General features: G+C 36.6%; 1 long non-coding RNA gene across 1 annotated transcript in view; it reads left to right on the top strand.

Annotated features, from left to right (window-relative positions):
- Positions 1–20394, top strand: part of LOC122807247 — a 304108-nt gene extending 283714 nt beyond the window's left edge. Inside the window, exon 4 of the long non-coding RNA XR_006365607.1 lies at positions 19447–20394. This is a non-coding gene — a long non-coding RNA (uncharacterized LOC122807247). The remainder of the gene's footprint in view (positions 1–19446) is intronic.
- Positions 20395–21348: the final 954 nt, after the last annotated feature.

The following is a 21348-nucleotide window of genomic DNA, read 5'->3' as shown; positions in this document are numbered from 1 at the left end:
CAATTTGGAAACAAGCTTTCATTATCCCACTCCATAAGGGAGGCCAGAACTTTGACACTACCAACTTCAGGCTCATCGCCATCCTTTCCCCACCCTCAAAAATACTTGAAAAGTGTATTCATATTCAATTGATGTCTTATCTAAAACACAATAACCTCCTCACCCCCACACAACATGGCTTCCGTCCCAGTCACAGTACCATTACAGCCCTTCTGTCCTTTCTCAAATCCATCATTCATGCCCGCTACTCTGGCAGTCTCATTTCTATCCTGTTCCTGGACCTATCCAAAGCTTTCAATACTGTCTCCCATCCCTTGCTCCTATATCAGCTCTCCTTCCTCAACATATTTCCCTCTACCACTTCCTGGTTCTCTAGCTACCTCTCTGAAAGACAGCAACCTGTAAAACGGAAATCTTCAACCTCCTCCTTCTTACACACACCCACTGACATTCCCCAGGGTTCTATCCTTGTCCCCCTACTTTTTAACATATTCATTAATAACATTCACCACACCATCCCCAATACCTCCCTTATCCAGTATGCAGATGATTCTACAATCATCTGCACTGCTGACTCCCCCTCTGACCTATTACTAAAAACCAAGGCAGCTTTTATCAAAACTGAAACTTGGATGCACAATCACCACCTCGTCCTAAATGTAAATAAAACTAAACGGATGATCTTTACTCCCTCTTGAACCTCCTCCTTTGACTATTCCTCCTTTTCCATATTAAGCCCAAAACAATACCCCCATCAAAATAATATCTCAGACCAAGTTACTTGGTGTCATCCTTGATGTGCATCTAAAATTTGGCATCCATATTCAAGCAGCCATCAAAAAAAAAAACAATACAAAATTAGTGCTCCTGTACAGACACAATTACTACCTCACTCCCTCCACTAGAATAACCTTAGCCTCCTCCTACCTTCTCCCATCTCTCATATACGGAAACCCACTCTTCACCAACCTTACAATCCAAACTAGAATCCTGCTACAACAAAATAAGGAAATTTGCCACCAACTCCAATAATTATTCCCATCACTGTTTCTCCCTCCACTCTCTACAGTGGCTAGAATTACCCAACTACTTAACCTACTTAAATTCACCACTGTCCATAAGCTCATATTCAATCCATCCACCTGTCCTGCTCTCTCCAACACCTTAACCCCTATATACCAAACTGTTCACTCCAATCAGAAAACCAAACTCTCCTAAACATCCACAAACCTTGATGGCCCCCTAGCCACCATCTGCTATCATACTGCCTTGCCAAACTATTGAACTCCCTTCTCTCCTCTCTTTGAACTATTCCTAATCACACCAACTTCAAATCTCTTCTACATTCCTACCTATCACCTAAATGGATACGCCCCTGCTCTTCCACCACTTGAACCCCTCCTCACTCTTCTTCTTTCCCCTGCTCCTACTTGTCCCTGTCCCTCTCTCTTGACTCCATAAACTACCCTTCTAATCTGCCTATTTCTGCTGGACTGCTTTTCTTCCCAAATTTTTGTTTGATCTGACAGTTATATTTATATCTTATAAACATTGTAACTGCTTGCTTGAATATGTACTCCACAAAGATTTTAGAATGAATGTCCACTGTCTCTACAGCTACAATGTATATTATGTTTATCTCTTCATAATTGTTAATTGCACTGCTTATTATTATTGTTTCATGGAGCGGGCCTCAACTGAAAATGGGCTCTTCTTGGCCCAGTGGACTTTCCCGGTCATCAAACTGTAATAATAATAATAATAATAATAATAGTAATAATAATAATAACTGTTTCTCTTCTTAGGAAAATTACCAAAAGGTAAATATGCAAAATGTACATGCAGTTCCTTTCTAATTTCAAGCACAGATTTAATCTTGGACTAAGAATAGAGATAGTTACCCCCATACTTTATGAAATGTCTTAGCAAATCTAAATCAGGTTGAATAAGCTGGTGCACTTTTTCTAGAGTTATAACATTTTATATGTTAAGAAATCCCACTCTCTTGAAGCACCCTCACTATTTGTGATCTCCCCTTGTAGTCTATAAACTTATTATCCAGCAACCACAATTGCTGACCCTAAGTTATTCACTGGAAACATTACCATCTCATCATAACAGATCATTCCTGTACATGCATTCAGAAGTTCTGTATTTGAACTTATTTTAGAATATGTATCCATAAAATGTAAGCATATTGCACCTTATCTGGACCCATACAGTATGCTTATGATTTTGACCAACTCTACTCCACCTCAGTTATCCCAAAGGTTGTAGGTTCATAGGCTGGTACTAGGATATCAGCCCTAGGGCCTATACAAGCCTAGCCATAACAATTCCCTGGATATTTCTCCCCACAATATTTACTTCCCTGGACCCCTGTCTAGCAGGGTGACTGATGTGATCCCCGGGGTGAATTTCCTATCTCCCATCCAATCATCAAGGTTCCTTTTGAAGAGGGCCAAGGAGGCGCTCTGCTTGACATGTATGGGCAGTCTATTCCAGAGTATGGGGAGTCTCTGGGTCGGGAACCTATCCCTCCAGCATGTTTTGTTCATTTTATTCTATAATATTGTTGCCAAGGCTGAGATCTATATATCTATATCTATATTTATATCTATATATCTATATCTATTTATGGTTCCCTGTCAGATCGCCAAAGTTTAAAAACTCTAAAGACCATATGGCCAAGACCATATCTCCAAAGTTTTGAAACTCCGAAAACTCTCTATTGGGACTGGCGTATAGTGCGGAACCCAGGATTTGCTGTTTTCCTCACTGTAGTGCAATCTCGGAGTTGGTATATTTAAGTAGCAGGGGGTGTGGGTGGTGCAGGGGGGGGTTGCTCCCCTGCAAAAATGTACAGGTAAGTTTTGTTTTAATTTGTTGTTTCGGAATTTCAATACTTCCGACATATGGTCTCGGCCATATGGTCTTCGGAGTTTTGAAATTTCGGTGATCTCATAGGGATCTATATATTTATATATATATATATATATATATATATATATATATATATATATATATATACATATATATATATATATATATATATATATATATATATATATATATATACATATATATATATATATATATATATATAGCTAGATAGATATAGCTATAGCTATAGATATACAGCTAGATAAATATAGCTATAGATATACATATATGTGTGTGCGCACATGTCTGCTTTTAGGTTTATAGGTTCATAGATTAGTACTAGACTAACTGCCCTTGCAAGCTATTTTAAGCCTAGCAATTATCCCTTGTGAGACTCAAACGCTGCACCTTGTGTTTGTAAGGCAAACACCTTAACCATTGGGCCACTCGGAATAGTCCAGCCTCACACATGAAGATGACCCTGGAGGAGGTGTTGCATGACTGTACCTGCAGTCACCATTTCACTGTTAGGTATCTGATTTATACTGGGCAGTTGGGGATTCTGTAGGCAGGATAAGCCCCTCTCACCTGTTGGATGTCTTTGAGGTACTCCAGCATGTACATGTGGTCCTCAAGGATGCTGTGTTCTGAGTCCAGGAAAAAGGCAAGTCCCTGCAGCATAGCATTTGGTGGAGTTATGAATGCAAGCCAAACAGATTTTGGGTAGCCTTGACTTTAACTTTTGTGACCTTCATGAATGACATTAACTTGCAGACATAGCCAATATCCACACAATACAGTTCAGCACAAAAATGTTCTAGGTAACATTGACATGAACACAAATGGACCATATTGAAGTATGTATTACTCATATCAGACCTATATTTAGCATTTCAAAGTTGATCTCAAATGTTAGCATACTATTATGAATTGTATCTGATATATTAAAATGTATGACTTTATGTAAGGGAAACAAGTAAAATCAAACATATCCTATATTACTCTTCAGATTTTCTTTAGTGCGTCCCACAGTAATATTGTGCACAGCCCTGTGTGAACTGTACATGGTTCTTACTCTTGTATGTTGTATTTAACAGCTATTGAGACATCATGGGTGATGTGCAGATGTTCAGTTAAAATCTTTAACAAGAAGTTAGTTCATCAATGATCTTACACTGAAGAAAAGGATATGTCATATCTATGGATAACTGCTGTGTTAAATTTAACACTCTGCATATGTGACCCAAAAGTGTACAGTGATTCTTAAAGTTTGTCAGTTTATTTAAGAATGATAGCCTTAGTAGGATGTAATTGAACATGTTATATTTTTACCATATCATACAACATGCCTTATTTTATATGTGATACTCATTATGTATAATCACACTTAAGGGTTACGTAGAAGCAGTTCTTGCTATTTTGGCATTCATTTAATGATGTGAAATTTAACCAGTGACTAGGGACACAGGACAAGAAGGGATAGAAGTGCTAGAGATCAGAGCAGTGACTGCATGCATATGTGCAGTAATGGAGATAGCAGTTTAGAGGTGTCTGATTATAGGACAATTACCTCACCTCAGTAATAAGAAAATGCTTTGAATATTGTGTATTGCAATATTTGAGAAAATCACATAGACATGGACCCAAACTTGATAGTATGCAGTATAGATTTATGAGGGGCCACTATATGTTACAAGTTTAATACAATTTTACAATCTAGTGTCAGAAAATATAGACCAGGGAAAACAAAGTGCTGTATTATATCTAGATGAAGCTTTTGATAATCTGTTACATAAAACCATTTGAAAGAAGCTCAACCAGTTAAAGTGTAATCAAGAGATTTCTTGATGATTAAATATGCTGACTGTAAAAATGTCAGTCATAATAATGTTATATTTCCAAAATAATCTCATGGGAAAGTGAAGTATAGTGGGTTTAAGCTTTAATGTGAGCAAGAAAATTATTATATGGAAAAATGGAATATGTAAGAGTTTCAGTTAGTAACTACCAACCACAAATATTTGATACAGTTAGAGGCCTAGGTGTACGATTAGATCATTTAAAAAACATGTTGCAAATATCAAGACAAGGGTATAGAGACAAATGGGCATACTATTCAATGTCATAACCTCAGGAGGGCCAACTGTGTTTTGTTCCCTTTACAAGTCCAAGGTATAATCTAGTATTCTGCTGCATCATAATTAGAGATTTTTTGCAAGTGGAGTTTGTTCAAAGGCAATTTATGAGGATTAAGGAATGATACTTACTCATTCAGTCTTCAAAAACTGGATACTAAGGGGAACCTCAAAAATAAGGAGAAACACAGGAACATGGGGAAAACTATGCTTAGCTTACAAAATATGTATGGAATGCAAATTTAAGACATGACTTAGGATGAACACTAATTAGACCACATTTATTTATTTATTTATTTGCATCTGTTTACTGGGATGGTCCAGCTGCGCCAGAAGTGCCCATTTTCAGTGGTGTCCCGGGGAGAAAAGCTCCACGTATAAAGACATTTCACATACGATGCAGAATTTACATTGATAAAGACATTTAGTACATATTATTGGCAGCTTATACAATTGGTGAAAAAACAGTACATAAGTAATCATTCTCAAATCAAATATATTATACATATACACAGATATCCTAGCATGCATCCAAGCCGTCCACTTTACAACATCTTTAAGAATATGAAAATCAAAAGGAATAGTTATTTATAACCAATTATACCCTCAGTATAGTATAAAATTACCTGTGGATGCCCATATGTCCTTCACATTAAAGTTGTTAAAAATAAAATTAGATGAATATATAAGCCGGAAAAAAATTATGTATAGTTTTAAGAAATATTTGGGCCTAAATGCAGTAACAAGAATCTATGAAACTATAATTCAGAATCAGGTTTAATAATTAGAGAATAATATTGCAGTCTGTTTCAATTCTGTACCTGTCTCTCAGATTACAGTGGAAGCAAACACAGTTTTGAGCCATTGGTAACTATTTGCAGAACTACCAATCCAGACAATCCTGAAAACACTTTTTAATCCTTATAATTACATGCAATGTGTGAATTCAAGAGAATATATGGATGTTTTGATGATGTATCAGTATTCATCTAGGAAGATACTAACATTTTGTTATTATAAATATCATAATAATTTTGGTAGCAAGCATCCAATCATCCCGGAATAGATTCAAACATAAATGTTATGCACAATCATTGTAAATGTTTAAGTGCCTCATAAAACCTAAAATTCTCAGATATTTAATAATATAAAAGTGATCATCATAGATACAAATGAAAACTGAAATTTGTAGCAAATTTTTAATACCTCTCCCCTTATCACATTTAACAAAAGGAAAACTGCATTCCTGAGACCATCTCAATATGGAAAATAATCAAGACAGTTAATCATATTAAACGTAATACAGATCCAGGAACCAATTTTAACATTAATTATTGATTTTCAAGGACTCTTGTTTTTGTAAATGTTCAGTTTGGAAGAAAACTGTATGTTCTTGAGAGCTTTCCAGTGCTGGGAATATTCAGTCCACTGGTCATCATCCATTAAATATTGACAAGCATGTTTTATTTGAGTGTCTGTTTTTGCTTAGAAATCTGAATCTCTACCTTTAGTTATCTAATGCTATCATCAGGTCTTGTAATAATGTTAATCCATCATGGAAAAAACTTGAGAAGAGCAGGACACATCCAATGAAACTACATTTTCCAAATGACATTCCCTGATGACAAAAACAGATCAAGCTCATTGTTGAATCATTTGTCCTGAAGAACAGTGTCTGAAAGAAGTTTCTGCAGTCATACACCATTTGTCTGGGGTCCAAATCTGTGATGATACCTAGTCTTTAAGGAATCACTTTTCAAACTGAACCATGATAATTTTATGCCTCTGTGATGCCCGTGCACTGGCCCAGCAAACAAGGAGCCTCAATCCTCACCACTAACACCAGTGAGAGGCATCCATATAGGGAAAGGATAATAAATACACACACAGTAAAGTACAATTTCCCTTAAGAGCACACAGGGATCACAATAAGTCTGGGGCTGGATTCTCCATTTCTCTCCAGGTCCCCAATAAGACTCCCCACTGGCACAGCTATAGGGTTCAGATCTCAACCTAGTGGGCAAGCTAAAACCTCCAGCACCCTCTCTGTCCAACCAGTGCTTCATGTCCCTGCACAAGTAGCTGACACACACACACACTTTGAGATAAGAGTTTATACAACAACATGGACACTCCTGGGGAAGGCTGGCATGGGTTCTCCAGCTGTGCCCCTTTTACCCAGACTACACATTAGAAGTCACTGCCATCACCCACTAATATTTATCAGCTACTCAAAGGCCCAAAAAAGGGTATCCAATTATTACTGTGCAGTATTATTACCCAATATTGAATCCCAAAATGATGTGGATATTCTACAAAAGGGCCTTACAGAAACAGATGCTTGGTGCCAGAGCCATGGGCTCAAGCTCAATGCCTAGAAATGTATAGTTATCCCCTTTGGGAAAAACATGCACCCGTGAATTACCACATAGGTGTCAGTACACTAAACACCGAAAGTGTGATAAGAGACTTAGGGATGCAGGTGGACAGTGGTCTCACCTTCGATAACCACATCGCCACAACAGTCAGGAAATCCTATGTGGCACACCTCATCACTAAGGGTTTTTCATCCAGAAAAAAGGAGGTCATTGTCCCACTGTACTCATCCCTCATTAGACCCATTATAGAATACAACGCCCTGTTTGGTATGTACCTCTCAAGACATCTGCAACAACTGGAAAGGCTGCAGAAATACCTCACTAAAAGAATTACAGGCTTAAAGCAGATGCCCTATGCTGACTGTCTAAAAAAACTCCACCTATACTCTGTCGCATATCATCTACTAAGAGGTGATCTCTGCTTAACATACAAGGCCATGTCAAACCCAGAGCTGTTGGACATGCTACACTTAAAGAAATCCCAATCCCTCAGAGACACACGTTCCAGGGATCTAAACCTTGCCATCACAATGAACAAAACATGCTGGAGGGATAGGTTCCTGACCCAGAGACTCCCCAGACTCTGGAATAGATTGCCCATACATGTCAAGCAGAGTGCCTCTTTAGCCCTCTTCAAAGGGAACCTTGATGATTGGATGGGAGATAGGAAATTCACCCCGGGGATCAAGTCAGTCGCCCTGCTAGACAGGGGTCCAGGGAAGTAAATACTGTGGGAAGAAATAGCCAGGGAATTGCTATGGTTAGGCTTGTATAGGCCCTAGGCTCGATAGCCTAGTACCAACCTATGAACCTATGAACCTAAATGGTAAGTGCAACCTAACAGTCAACACTTATTTGGAGTGACTTGGTACAGTATCATTATATGCATGCAATGTACTCTAAAGCTTAAATTAACTCTACATAAAACAGCCACAGTTGAAAGGTTTAAAAATATGTAATAATAAATAACAAAAACACAAGGCAATACTTCTTACTACACCGTGCTAGTCAAGAGTTCAGAGATCACAGAGAAATACTTAAAATAATACTGTAGAAAAGTTCTGACATCACAGAAAAAACACTTAGTCTAATCTTCCTAATTCCTAGCTATTTCCAAGAGAAAACACAGTTCTAAATAACTTAGATATAGAAAAAGGCAGTGCTAGTGAGTTGAATGTTCTCAAGACAAAATGCTCAGAGCTCTCTGATTCTCTCTCTTTAAATTGATAACACAGAGTTGCTTCACATGACATCATTCTTCATATTTCTCTGGTGTTCCCAGGCTAACTGAAACTACATTTACATTCTTTACACCTGGTTATAAACCAGAGCAATAAAGGACATTTCTTCCCTTGAGAATCAGGTGCCTCCCTAGCTACCTGTCTCAGGCCTTGCAATGTAGGGTCTGAGAGCTGAGCCTGTCTCACCTCTCTCTTTGTAACCCTTCCCAGCTCCTCTTCCACAGGAAGTCTGGCATCCTCTGACAGTGGTGCCTCACTGTCAGCCTGGGTACTACTATTCACCTCTACCTTTATAGTCACTCTGTCCAAGGGAACATCAGTACCCACAAGCAGCTGTAGCTCATATTCAGTCTCACTGCTACAAAATAGCTTCCTCCCTGAAGTAACCACCTCACCATTCCTGACTGCAAGTATGCAGTCTGTCTGGGTCTCCCCCAGGCTACCAGACCCACATGCTTGTCTCAAAGCCTGACTGCGTGTAACTGCATTAGCACATGGTACTGCCTCATCCAAATCCTTCCCTATCAGGAGATCTGCAGGATGGTAGTTTGGCACCCCTGATATCTCAAGACAACCTACTATTGGTATTTTGTCTTTCCCACTTACTGGCTCTCTTAACTTTTGTTTCCAACCTTGCCTTTGTGGACATATGTATGCCACATGACTCCACTAGCTGCATTCAAAACATTTAACCCTAGGTCCTAGACGTGTACCTGGACTAGTGACTTCCCCTGCTACTGGCAGATTCTTTTGGGGCAGTCTGTGCTGCCCACCATGGGTTCCTTTAGAACCATGAGCAGTACTGGGGGTACCTTTCCTGTGTAGGGATGCCCTGTTTGATAGGTATAGGTCTCCCTTCTTCCCCAACTCATCTGAAGTAGCGCATTGTCTATCAACTAACCAGATCCTCATGTCCTCAGGCAAAGTGCTAAGTGATTGTTCCCTCACCAAAAGGTCTGCCAGCTCTTCAGAAGTGGTTACCTGACATCCACTCACCCACCTATGAAAATAAGTGCTCAGTTCAGCAACATATTCACACACACTTTCATTTGCCTTGTGTCTATGCCCACGAAATGTTTTCCTATACATTTCAGGTGTTAGCTAAAAACATTCTAACAAGTGATTTTTAACAGCAGTATAATCAAAATATTCACAATCAGCAAATTTAGACAACACATGGAGTAAGGGGGTCAGGAATTGTACCCAGAGCCTTTGGTCAACATCATACTGTTTATATATCCTATCAAACATATGAATGAAACTATCAAAATTATCCCCCTCTTTAAACTACAGAAGAAATTTACTGACCTTTTGTGTTTCTGGGGTCCAGTTATTCCCTTCCCCATTACCTCCATGACTCTGCTGAACAGCCAGCATCTCCTTCTCATGCTGTCTCTCCCTCTCCTTTTCCTCTAAACTTCCTAATTTCTAGCTATTTCTAAGAGAAAACACAGTTCTAAATAGCTTAGATATAGAAATAGGCAGTGCTAGTGAGTTGAATGTTCTCAAGACAAAATGCTCAGAGCTCTCTGATTCTCTCTCTTTAAATTGATAACACAGAGCTGCTTCACATGACATCATTCTTCACACTTCTCTGGTGTTCCCAGGCTAACTGAAACTACATTTACATTCCTTACACTTATTCAGAAACCAGAGTAATAAAGGACTTTTATACATGCAAATTCTAGCCATTAACTTTGTCTTAAAATAATAGGCAGGATGCCTGCCTCTAGACATATAAGCTCCGAATTTTAACATCAAAGACAGTCATGAAATGCTTGCCTTAGCTTTCTTACAGCAGAGTGCACTTTTGTTAAATTTTTGCAGTTCAATATCCAATGCTGTCTTTTCACATTTAAGAGAACAAGGCTGTGGCTTACATTAATATTTACAAATGACAAAATTATCTACAAAATTCTATAGGCTGGCAGCCTTTACCTATCTTCACAGCCTCCCAATAACAATCTCTTTTACCAACGAGGGAAGTCAAATAGCTTTCTTAATACTAATGATTTGCTTTGAAACAAGTTTATATTTCATATATTCAGTCTTTCCTCTCCATTTTGGCCCCCTTTTTGTCACAAATTCTTTCTCTGGGCCTTATGTTCCATTATAAAACAAATATTTCCAGTTGTTACCATCTTTCTAAGAAAATATAGAAATTGCTTCATCACCAATTCTTTTATTTGCTGCACAGACACAGTGGCACCAATGTTTTCGCAAACCATTCAGCTTATTTTCCTTCCTTATGATCTGGCATCTGCAAAAATATTTGAAGTTCTGATAAAATTACATTTAATAAAGCCTCCAAAATTACACATAAATGGATTAGTTTTGGACTTTTCTCAGCTTCAATTTCATTGGTCACATTTCCAGCCATGAAGTCTAAAATGTCATTATTTTTAGTGCCCATCCTATAGATTTCTCTACTTTTCTTGATAAATATTACTTGCACACCAAACAATAAGCTTCTTCTTAATCTATTTATTGTTAAATTTCATAAAAATAAACTACATATTATAAAATATATATAGATTTATATATTCTTATCAGGGATGAACGGAGAAGACACTGTTCTTCTTGAAGCACTATAAGGTTTTCCACCAGGCATGAAGATCACCTTCAACAACTTCAGTATATACCATTGAAGTAATTGCATCACCCAGTTTGCAATCATCATCATCATCATCATATCATCATCATATCATCAGCATATGTGCTTTTCTATAATCCATCTCTCACAAGAGTAGACCACATAGGATTAATCCCAGGACAGAACCCTGCAGAAAACTACTGGTAATCATATATATATATATATATATATATATATATATATTTGCTTAGCCAGTGTTTTACCAATTGAATTTCAGGCAAATTGAATGCCTAGCATGGTCATGATAAGCAGTATACACTGTCAGCTCTTAAACAAATATGAATTCTAGCTCTCCAATGAATGCCACACAATTCAGAAAGAGAACTTGACCTCCTCCAATTGCATACTGGTCCACAATGCATAGAAGTAGCTTTTTAATGTAAGTTTTGATAAGACGCATTATGGCAGTCTTCATGATTTCATATGGAATACTTTTCATTCTCATGAGTCTAAATTGCTTGAAAGTTGAAAGTAACATGGCCTTCTGTTTGTGAACTGGTGCCACAGTAGTTTCTTGCCACTGGTCATGGATGCAGCCATATGCTAACACTTTATTTTAAATGACTGAAAATGTTTTTTTTTCAGGATTTCATCATTTCTGTATGGCTGATTTCATCATTTCTGTATGGCTGATTTCAAGGAATGGTGGTTAGTCCCATGGAACTTGAGTTTTAATTTTCATTCTTATAGCAGTTATAAAAGCACTCTCTCCTTTTGTCTATAACTCTAACATATCTCTTTGCCTTTGGTGAAGTTTACATAAAATCTTGTGCCAGCACATTTTCCATGTCTTATGGCTGATCACTTCATTAATTATTGATAGCATGTCCATATTTTTTTTTCTTTTAATTATATGATGTAGTTAATAAATACCTCATCATTTCTTTAAACCTTTGAGAATAAGCTAAGTTCCTTGTTAAAACCTGAAGATTTGATCTGAAAATTAAAAAAGTAGTTTCTGAACTCTTTTTAACCTAGAAATGTTTCCAGTAGGGTCACTTTTAATAAAAAAGCAGTAAATATTTTTACTTTTGAGATTCTATTAAAGTTTTTATTTTATTTAGCTGTATACATATCTGTCGTATTAGTATGCATTCATCAATTCAGAAGTTATAATAGAAACTCACTCACGGTAACCTGATCAGACTTATTTGGGTCATAAAAACAGTATCTTAGTCTGCATTCAAAAGTATGTCATTTAGTACAAATTAAATGTTCATTGGTATACTAGAAGTATGATTTATTTATGAATGAGTTTGGTTTTATTAAACTGGCTAAAGATGATGGCATCCTGATTTCCCCTTGTGGTCTGTCATATGGATTACCAGCTAGATGGTTTAAACTATGGTGATTTGTTTTTTATCTCTGTACATGCAATGTTAGCTGTGTTTTTTTCAAAGTCCTTTTCTCCATCCTGTTGGAGACCAATGCCATCATGAGAGATGTCCAAAATCTATACTTATTGAGCAGGAGCTTGAATTTCCTTTGGACAAGTCGAGGTTGGTTGCACAATGTCCAGATGACCAGGGAATAGGAAGGTTGATGAGTGGCATCAATCTGAAGTTGGATCCAGTGTTGGCTGGTGACTAAGTAGAAGCCCTACATCCCTGCATGCTGGCACATTTTACTGGATACTGGATGCTATAAGCATGGCCTAGGAGTTCTATTCAAAGATGAAGAAGCCTCATAAATCTTGCTCACACACCTAGTCTGGTATTAACTTACATTTCAGTCTCATCCAGAATTATAATTATTGATGAGCTCTCCCAACATATCACCCCAACCCACCTTTCAATGATAGATGAGCAGGCAAATCCACATCATTTGTTTCTCCCCTGAGCCATTTCCAAGAGGTTTATGAACTGATAATTTAAAACAGAGTGTCTAAGTAATAGTCAGGTCTTCATCCATCTTTATCAGTAGAGATGGCATCATGATCTATAACTATAACTTAGACAAATGATTGATGCCAAAGCCATGGACTGAAGCTAAATGCAAAAAATGCACTGTTACTCCTTTTGGGAAAGTTAACGCTCCTAATAATTACAGTATAGACAGCATCCCACAAAGAGTTGACCCAGTGGTATGTGATCTGGGTACTTAGGTTGATAGCAATCTGAACTTTGACCACCCTGTCTCCACAGTGGTGATAAAGTCTTTCTATGTGGCACATAATAAAGGCATGGCATCTGGATCTAATGATATTATAATTCCATTGTACTCAGCCCTCATCAGACCAATAATTGAGTACAATGCTCTCTTTTGCATATACATCACCAGACACCTGCAACAGCTGGAAAGATCACAGAGGTTTCTCACCAAGGAAATACAGGATACACAAAACAAGCTCTATATGGAAAGTTTGAAAGCCCTGTCACTGTATTCTGTCTCCAGCAGACAACTGAGTGGTAACCTGTGCCTGGATTGCAGGGCAGTCTCTGACCCAGCCCTGATGAAAATGCTAGACATCCGTAAATCAAACTAAACAATGGTCACTCAGTCTAGGATCTTAATCTAGCCTCTGACATGAACAAATCACGCTGGAGATAGATACATCTTACATAAGAAAAATAGATAGGATTACTGGGACCATTCTAGAACTCTTTAGAGACTTTTGGATGGTTTCTGGTTGAAAATGAAACACATCCAAAATAGTTCATGTTAGGTTACTTGTGGTTAGAGGGAAGGGCCTCGTGGCCCTTTCATAGAATAGAATAGAATTATCCTAGTTACCTATGGCTAAAAATAGGACATGAACTCTAGGATACTATTTGTAGGAATATATCAGTTTAAGAAGTAAATTAAAAGCCCAGTTCACCTTCAAGAATAAATGGCTCCCCATCCATGTGAAGCAGAGTTCCTCCCTAAGGCAATTCAAATTGAACTTGGACAATTGGATGGGAAACCGGAAATTCATCCTTGGCTTGGCACCTATGTCTCTAATGCAAACATGTAAGCTGTAAATGGTTCATCTCGCAGGCCCATGCTTACATTTAACAAGGGTATCAGAACTTGTCAGAGATTTGGGATGCATGACTAGGCTTAAAAAGGCCCTTGTGGTCGTTAGCCTAGTATACACCTATGAACCTATGAACATATGAAATGAGGAACCAAAAACCAACCAACCAAACAAACTAACACCATAACAACAAGATGCAATACACTAAAGGAGAAGATAATGCCATGACTAGTCGTTTATTCTGACAAGTGACAATTCCTTAAATTTCATACAGGGTATTACAATTTATTGGATAATATAGTCTTATCAAAGAGTGGTTGGAGAAGGCTTTAAAATCAGCAAGAAAGACCTGGGAGATGACTGGAGAGAAAGCAAAAAAGTACAAGGAGATAAGCAGGGTCTAACACCTCAGAAAGAAGAGGAAATAGGTGGAGATGAAGAAAAATGTTAATATATCAAAGCATGTCTGAAGACTACAGAACATACATGCAACCAACACAGGTGTGGTAATAAGGTACATAGGAAATTTGGAACTAAAACCATGAAAGAGCAACTCTGAAACAAAAACTCATTGAAATAAAGACAAATGCTTAGCGAACACAACTAGCTTTTTTTATTCAGCAGTAAATCAGTTAAGTACTTTCATCCAACAATTAAAAGGGCATCTTCAGAACATTTACTACACCCATGTCTATAGTTTAAATACATGAAATCACATGAAAGTTTAACCTCCTAAATTGATATTTAAAGTGGCCAACTTATTTACACAACACTTTAAGCTTGTATGTTTTTTTTTTATTTTTTTGCTTGTATTAAATCCATCCATTCCAAAAAACTCCAGCACATTAAAGATTAACCCGACATACACTTCATGTTGAGTCACTTTGCACTGCTGTCATTTCCTTTTTCTTAACAACTAAATAATATCAATTAATTTTTTTTTCACAGCTTCAAGTGTTTAAGTTTTAGAACAGTTGATATAGAAACACTTTCATTTAATCCAGATTCACTGTCCACTTTGGTTACGAGTTGCCATTTCAATTCCAGCAGCTCAAATCCCTCTTTTGTGCTTCCCCCAGGATCAAATTTTATTAAATCCAAAACAAAAAGTCTACATTAATGTTCCTATTCCTTTATAAAATGTCTCACCAAAGCTATTTATTGATTACCTTTCTTAATATCATAGGTGTGTTTGTAAAACTTATCATAGGTGTGTTTGTAAAACCTCTCTTAGTGCCCTATCAGTTTTACCAATATAAAAGCCTGGGCAAAGCTGACACAACACCACATAAATAACTTGTTTTGAATTATACTTGTAACGGCCTTTACATATCAGTAAACTCATAGCAGTAAGACTAATATTTTCCCCTTCAAATGTATAGTTACATTGATTACACATACTACATTTGTAAATTCCATTTTTGTTCCTTTTATGACCAGTAATCTGTGGGATATTTTCTAATATATTCTTAAAACTTCTTTCTCTTTTCTAAATACTGTCTTGGGCTCATCTCCCAGGTGTCCTTATCCACTTGAAAAAAATTCCAGTTACTGACTAAAGCATTCCTTATTCCACTGGAATCCAAGTTGTAGGTCATACTTATTGGCCTTTGAACATTCATTCTCTGTTCTTACTGTAACTTAACATACTCTGATTGGCACCTAAAAGTGGAACATAAATACCTTTGTTCCTTTTATTTGATCTTTCTCTTGAGGGAAATGAGACTTTTCTTTTGGACAGTAGGAATCTCAGGGAGATGTTTTTGACTAGATGTTATTCTAGGGTATTGATAGATTACCTATTGAAAATGCCTGCTAATGCAAAGATTATGATTCTAGAAACTATCTAAGTATATACAGGAAATATTATAATCTACATCTGATTTTGGGTCTTTGATCCTTGAGCCAAGAGGTTTATAGGGCATGGTGGTGGGGGGGGGTGCAATGGGTTGCACTGTGTGGTTCTCACTCCACTGAGCTGAAATGCAGATCGGTGTCATTATGTATTTATTCATTCGTTTGATCTCGAGTAAACATCTGAGGTGTATGCAGTCATGCAAAGTGTCTGTAACTGATAATTACATCCATGTGCAGAAATAATTGATTCCTGCATCTTAAAGTAGTTATGGTGTGATGGATAATTGTAGTAAACAAAAGCATCATCACATAAGTCATGTTCTTTGAGTATGTTTTTTGGTTCCTTTATCTGGCTTTGTTTACTATATGGTTGTGAATAAACTATACAGCATGAAGTCAAGATGTTTAATGTTACTAGTTTAACTATGAATACATTTTAATTTACTTTGTTTATTGCAGGTCTGTGGGTGTAAAATGCACTACATTGGGCTACAGCAACTTGTCTGGTACTTACATACAAGTAATGTTATGAGATGCTTCCTGTAGTGCTGGGTTTGATTTCCCCAGCAGCCTTTTGTCGGCTGTACATCTCTGACCAAGTCACTTCACCAGACAGTGTTCCTTGGCTGCCTCTGAAAAGGGACACTTCACAGAGTGAACTGTCCAAGGCTGTTACCAAATGTGTTATACATTAGTCTTTTGAATTCCTGCACCCTTCACATACCTGCTAATTAGTGCTTCACTATATGCTATTTGACTGTGAGTCCCAGAACTATTTTTGTAGTTAAATGGCTTGGCAGATGCATTTTAATAAATGTGAGTTTCAAGGGAAAAGATATTTACTGTTGCTCAAGTTACCTGTAAGTCAGTTTTTGATGTTAGAGTGAATGTCTGTCAGTACTTTCACTGTAAAATTTGAAATAAAAGTTTTGATTAAATCCAAACATCTGATCATTGTAAAAGTAAACAAGAAAACAGATTGCAAAGTGACAGGTTTGAGCAGTGTTTTATGGTAATTGGTGAGAGGCACTCAAATAATGAGATATCGGTATGGCTGAGGGAGCCCCAAATGATCATGATCTGACTGTGGAACTTTTCCATTCATAATGGAAAAATACTGCAAGATAGGATTGGTTAAAAATAGGGTGTGATACAGGGAGAGGGTAATGTACTCAGCCTGTTGTAGCACACTAAAATCATGACATTTATTATGGTCATTGGACAAAACATGGGATTATATACTGTGAGTATGTTTCCATGATGCTGACCATAGGAAATAACATTAAGGGGAAATTAGTTCCATTTAACAATAGGTACAGAAACAAACATAATAAACTATACAGCAGATAATGGTATACCACTTGTGATAGGTCTGTGAGCTTGTGGAAATGGAACCCAGTTTTGGATTTGCATCAGTATTTTATGCTTAGATAGTACCTTTTCCCAAGAAGACTGCTGAAAGATGACAGAAAGAAAGAAAAATGAAAAAGGAAGAAAGAAAGAAAGAAAGAAAGAAAGAAAGAAAAAGAAAGAAAGACAAATATTCAAACTGCTGAAAATATAAATCTAGGGAGGCAGACTACTGCATATTTTGTTTTCTCCCCAAAACATATATAAGGTGGATGCACACTCAGAAGATATGGAAAGAAATATTCTGTAATTCAAAGCACTTTACTGAAGAAAATTATGTATTTGGCCTTAGAAGCCACTACTCTGAGTGGAGTCTGAAAGAATTTTTAATTACTTGTATAAAATTGCTATGATATTTCTCTTATATGTTAAAACAATAAACCTGTTTTGAAAAAAAAGAAAGAGTCTCAGCCTAGTAATATTTTAGCATGTCTGGTAATATTTTAGCATGTCTTTAGGAGTCTCAGCCTAGTAATATTTTAGCATGTCTAGTAATGTTTTAGCATGTCTTTTGGAGTCTCAGCCCAGTAATGTTTTAGCATGTCTAGTAATGTTTTAGCATGTCTTTAGGAGTCTCAGCCCAGTAATATTTTAGCATGTCTGGTAATGTTTTAACATGTCTTTAGGAGTCTCAGCCCAGTAATGTTTTAGCATGTCTAGTAATGTTTTAGCATGTCTTTAGGAGTCTCAGCCCAGTAATATTTTAGCATGTCTACTAATGTTTTAGCATGTCTTTAGGAGTCTCAGCCTAGTAATGTTTTAGCATGTCTAGTAATGTTTTAGCATGTCTTTAGGAGTCTCAGCCCAGTAATGTTTTAGCATGTCTAGTAATGTTTTAGCATGCCTTTAGGAGTCTCAGCCCAGTAATGTTTTAGCATGTATTTGCAAATCCATTTTGGCTTTGGAGTGGCAGATCCAAGATGAAGAATTAAGTGGTTTATATGCATGTGACTATAAGATTATCAGATTATTATGGAAAATGTTATTTTCCATGAAAGTAATAGACCTATTTACCAGTTTCTTTTGCACAGGAAAACTGTTGTCAGATACTTTCAGCTTATAGTATAACTTCTGATACTTTGTAGTAAGCACTCATTTCACGCTCAGACATCACACAGAAGTTTGTTAAAAATCTATGCCTCCTATAAAGTATATATCGGTGCATCACCTTAATTATTTACATTGAAGGAACTAATTTACTATAAATTCTGTATATAATGTAATCAAATTTTGTGAGAATTTCCTCTGTATAAAGTATAGTTTACTGTGTGGCTAAACCATTTTAGTTGTTAATAGTTAAAGTCTGTGTTTTTGCTGTTGCACTTTTGTAGATTTATTTATTCAGTAAAAGTTATACAACTCTCAAAATGGCATCAATTGTAACATGACTCAAAGATGATTCTAAAGGTCTTATCAATGTGTGAGAATGCTTTGCTAATAACTGAAAAGTAAGGCTAGAGTTTATCTGATATTTATAGATCAATTTCTTCAGCAACAGATTCTTTTTTTTAAGGGCAGTGGAATCATTAAAGTCAAATAGTATATAAACATGAGCGATCTCTTATTCCTGTACTGTTGATAATAAAATTTCACTTATGTATTTATTTATTAGTGGCTACTAAGCGCTTGCATCACAGCAGAAAGCCTGCTGTAAGAGACTGCATCTTTAAACAGTTCTCATAAACCAAACTCCCTTCCAATGAATTCATTTTTAAGAATGTCAGCAACATCTGAAAAGCTTTGGCATTGTTGTTGTTTTCTTTTTTTCTGCTCATTTATGGCAAAAAAGATTTAAACAGTACTGTTTGAAGACATAAATCTTGGCAAATTGCTGGACATTAGATTGACCTTTTGAAATAAGTTCATTGCTATAGGTCCTTGTGTCTGTTGTCATCTTCTAATACTATTTTATTTTGTTTCTTTATTCCAGTGTTGAACTGCTGACTCCAGTATTTTTACCACAAGAAGCAAATGCTGAATTGCCCATGCTCAGTGGCTTGTTGAGGCAAAAGCTTGAAATGAAGATGGAGTTCTGCCTCTGCAAACAATAAAAAAAAATAAAAAAAATATTGGTGAAGAGAATAGTGTACAAAAGTCAGATTTAAAACTCATGCTATTAGTACAGAATTAGTCAGGATTTAATAACTTTACATTTGAAAAATTAAGGTGCTATAACCTGACCATAATCCAAGAATAATGCAGATAATAGGAAATATCTCAGATTTGACTAATAAAATGCTGGTTAACTTAAATAAATTATATTAAAGTCCATTTATTTATTTATTTAAATGACAAGCAAAGATATTGTAAATGCCTTTGAGTGATCAGAAACACATAACACAGTGTTTCAAGTAGGATAACTTAATACATTATGAGTGATTCAAAAACCACTGTAATGCTACAGTGGAACAAAGGCTTTGGAATGCAGCAATTATGTGCCCTTTCTGGATTTTGCTGCATGCATGTATGGCAGTCCAGAGGCACAGCTAATTTAAATTAGCCATGTATTGTACCTCAGAATAATATACTATGATCTGAAGCAAAGCAATGGGAATGCACACTATCTTTTTACACTGTACTCTTATCGTTGTCTCTGTCTCTGTTTATGGTGGTGGTGATGGTAGGCTGTTACTGCCATAGCGGTTAGGTATTGCAAGGCTGTGCATGCATGTCTGTGTGTGTGTGTGTGTGTGTGTGTGTGTGTGTGTGTGTGTGTGTGTGTGTACTTGTAGAGACATGATTAGGCTATCTCAGTGTCTTTGTGTGCATGTGACTATTTGTCTGTGGAATGTGAATGTAAGTTGGAGTATGCGCATACCTCTCAACCTCTAAGAGCAAGAAATTTGGACAAAGCCACACCAATGTGGGGACAAAAGCCCAAAAATAGGAACACTTTTTAAATTTTAAATATTGTTCTTGCAAACTTAAAAAGTTGATAGAATAACAGGTTTTGCATTAACATGGATTTTCTGAAGGATAGAAAGTCTGAAAGTCAAATATCTGCCACTATTTTCTGACTTCAGTCCTCAGTGATTTGTCAGAAAAACTACAATTTTATAAGAAGTGGACCAAAAATATGAATAAAAAATCTGGACATTCTGTGAAAATCTGGACTGTTGAGAACTAGGGGCATGTGTGTGTGTGTGTGTGTGTGTGTGTGTGTGTGTGTGTGTGTGTGTGTGTGTGTGTGTGTGTAGGTGCCTCTGCAACAGTGCATTGTTGGTTGGCAGTGAGAGCACTAAATCAGGTCGTCCCAACTGTACTGTGTTTGAATGAGATACATGCAAATAAGTCACTAATGACCTTTTGCTCTATCCAATTCTTTCAAGTTTCTAAATTACATTTTATTAGTGCAGTACTATTTTACTGCTAAAGCAATAGGTTTTCTGAATACCCCACTTTGTCTCTTCATAAAATTAGGAGTGCCAGCATATTTTGTGTGGTGTTATAGCCTGCACAACTACTTCATATTTATTGTTAAACAGTCTGCATTGAAGTTTAGGCAACTGATTGAGTCCTTTTGAACAAATAAGCTGGTCAGAACCCAAAATTTCCATTGTTAGAGTAATTAGGAATATGAGAATTTTCAGGGGCATTTTTGTAATATACAACAGAAGGTTAATGGTGCTTAAGGTATGGCCTACAATTCTGTAGTTCATTGATAAACCACATTGTTGTAACACTTACTTCAAAATACATACACCATACACCATGTTACTAAATACAAATGGAATTATTTCCTTTTTCTCTTTTCATTCAATCTTTCTTTTTCCTTTTTAATCCTCTCTATCACCATTCTTTCAGTTGTATATTGTTTTAATTTAGTTTTAAA

The sequence above is a fragment of the Protopterus annectens genome, chromosome 7.part0 (assembly GCF_019279795.1).
Source record: "Protopterus annectens isolate FY-2018-M chromosome 7.part0, PAN1.0, whole genome shotgun sequence".
In the NCBI taxonomy this organism is placed as follows: domain Eukaryota; kingdom Metazoa; phylum Chordata; order Ceratodontiformes; family Protopteridae; genus Protopterus; species Protopterus annectens.
This window is presented reverse-complemented; position numbering and strand designations above follow the sequence as displayed.